Source organism: Octodon degus, unplaced genomic scaffold (genome assembly GCF_000260255.1).
Source record: "Octodon degus isolate 3935 unplaced genomic scaffold, OctDeg1.0 scaffold00019, whole genome shotgun sequence".
Taxonomy (NCBI): Eukaryota; Metazoa; Chordata; class Mammalia; order Rodentia; family Octodontidae; genus Octodon; species Octodon degus.
The window spans coordinates 5,906,214-5,909,277 of NW_004524595.1; the positions used below are offsets into that span (position 1 = coordinate 5,906,214).

Below are 3,064 nucleotides of genomic sequence, written 5' to 3' on the forward strand. Positions count from 1 at the left end.
TTGTTATGTTTCATTCTTTGTAATTCTTTACTATCATGAAAACTTTTTCTTAGTTGATATTTTTGTAAATATTAATCTGATCAAATACTATGTGAGTACTCTGAATTGATCACAGATTCTTACATATAATACACTACATTCTAGCCTCTTAGTTGGACTCTCAATTTAATTTTAATTTTTGAATATTATTTTGAAATATTTAATTTAATTTTGGATTAATTAATATTTAATTAATTTTCTGAATATTGTTTAATTTTAATTTTTGTTTTGTGATTTATACTGTTTCTTTGACTTACAATCTACTTATAAGACATGGTATGATATTTTATTCTAGTATTAGAAACTTTAAAAAGTGTATTTCCATTTTCCATTAATTTAATATTAGTTCTTCCTTGTCTTTTACACACATGTGCGTGCACACACACACACACACACACACACACGAAAAAATGTGTATATAACCTGACGTAAGATTGATACTGTTTTGTGGAAATCTTCAATGACCTTTTATATGGGTTTGTCTAATATAATTATATTTTACATAGTCCTGCATAACTACCATTTTGAGAGCTCTTTATTCTTTATCCAGGACCGTACAGCAACTTCTCTTGCCTCCTGGATTATGGCCCTTGTTATTTTCTATATGCTACGTCTGGAGGTATTAGAATATTTCAAGTTTGTATAACTGGAAAATATTTTACTTTTAGTTTTCAAAGGTATGTTTGCTAAGTATAAAATTCAATGAGGACAGAACTTTTTTCTTTCAGTCCTTTGAATAAATAAGTCTAGTTTCTTACCCACTGCTCTTTTTTTTTCCTAATGTGGAATAAGATGCTATTTTATTTTGTTCTTCCATAGCTAATATTTTTTTCTATGTATATGCTTTAATGATTTTTTCTTTACAATAAGTTTTGGACAATTTCATTTTTGTGTATCTTGATATGATTTTATTCATCTTTCTTGTGCAAAAGGTTCATTTTTCTTGAAAATGTGGTGCAATAATTTTAACTAAATTTGGAAATTTTAAATCTTTAAATATTTATTGCCTACCCCATTCTATCTTGAGAATTCTAATTATATGAATATAAGTTTCTTGATTTGGGCACAGAGTGAACTATTATATGACTGATCTGTAAACTCTTTCTTCTTCATGTTTATTTTAGACAATGCTTATTGTTATATTCATTTAAGTTTGTAAATTTTTTTAACAATGTACAATCTATTATTAATCTCATGGTACGTATTCATCTCAAAACTATTTTTCTAAAATTCACTCTGTCTACATCTTATATTTTTCACATTTCAATATTTGTCTACAATGTTTAATTTGCTACATAATTATTATTGATTTTCAATAAAGTTAATAATGAGTTTTAAAAAATAAATAAAGCAATACAAAAAGAAATGCCTATCAGATTAGTGCACAGTTTGGGTTGTGCCTGTGTGACTGACATGTTTGCTGCAAATTGAGGGAGGAAGGTCCACTCTGGATGTGGGTGGCATCAACCAGCAGGCTTGTAGCAGGGACAGAGTGAATAAGGAAAGAAGGCTTCCCTTTTGTTTCTTCAGAGGAGCCCTGGTCTTCACCATAACCTGAAGTTCCTGCAGGCTCCCAGTGCAGACTCTTCAGCCTTCTGTGCATCCTTCAGCTTCCTGGCACAGAGCTGCACTGGACTCAGCAGTAGTAATTGCCAGACCTTTGTCTTTCAGCTGGGTGTTCCCACTCTCCAGTGTGTGGACAGCCTTTTTGTATTCTTTCACCCTGACTCCACAGGCAGTCATTGTAAGCCTACATTATAAATCCTTCATTTGCATTAAATCATACATACATAAGCATATGCATATACATATACATGGGTCCAGATATATGTATATATTTCTGTTTTTCTAGTGAATGCTAACTGATACAGATTTTGGTACTATGAGTGTTTCCAGAGAAACAGAATTCTAAGGATGAATTTCTCTAAGGGATTTAGTGGTTCCTGGAGTAGGTTCTGCAATTTCATGAGACCTAAACTTCTCAAGGTCTCATCTTCTGCTAGTGTGCAGAGTTTTGATGTGAACTGTTTCATGTACATCTGTTTGACTATCCTAACTCACTCCTTGTGAAAGCAAAGGAATGTAGTGACTCTACAATATTTTTGGACATTTCAGAAATAGTGGGAACTATAGTGATGTTGACCGGTTGCTCATAGCATCAGTAGCCATAATAGTAAAAGAAAATTACATGTTCCAGACATGCATAAACAATTTAAAGTTTTCTAAATGTGAAAACAAATTAATAAAAGAAAATAGCTCTTTCCTTGGGACCCGCCAACATGGGCCGCGTTCGTACCAAGACAGTGAAAAAGGCAGCCCGCGTGATCATTGAGAAGTACTATACGCGCCTGGGAAACAATTTCCACACCAACAAGCGCGTGTGCGAGGAAATCGCCATCATCCCCAGCAAGAAGCTCCGCAACAAGGTAGCAGGCTATGTCACACATCTGATGAAGCAGATACAGAGGGGCCCTGTGCGGGGTATTTCCATCAAGTTGCAGGAGGATACATCCCTGAGGTCTCAGCCTTGGATGAGGAAATCATTGAAGTAGATCCTGACACTAAAGAAATGCTGAAGCTTTTGGACTTCGGCAGCCTCTCCAACCTGCAGGTCACACAGCCTACCGTCGGGATGAATTTCAAAACACCACGTGGAGCTGTTTGAATCTTTTTGCTGTGCTGTATGTCAATAAATTTGGGACAATGAAAAAAAAAAAAAAAGAAAGAAAGAAAATAAAGGGCCAGCCTGATAGCTCAGTGGACTAAGGTGCTGGTTTAGGTAGAACACAGCAGCTGGGGTTCAATCCCCAGGGTGCCGTTCTGGCCCCACCCCTGGGGTGCGCTGAGACAGCGATTAAGACTGGGAGTGGTGGCGCACACCTGTAATCCCAGCACTTTGGAGGTTGAAAACAGGAGAATCACTACTAGTCCGATATACGTAGTGAGACCCTGTAGATCCTGTCCTAAATAAAGAACAAAAAGAAAAAAAAGAAGAAGAAAAGAAAAGAACTCAAGGGTTCAAATT

The 3,064-nt window shown here is 35.5% G+C and overlaps 1 pseudogene; it reads left to right on the forward strand.

Moving 5' to 3' along the window:
* Window positions 1-2,313: 2,313 nt before the first annotated feature.
* Window positions 2,314-2,717, forward strand: LOC101576710 (annotated as a pseudogene).
* The last annotated feature ends 347 nt before the right edge of the window (window positions 2,718-3,064 follow it).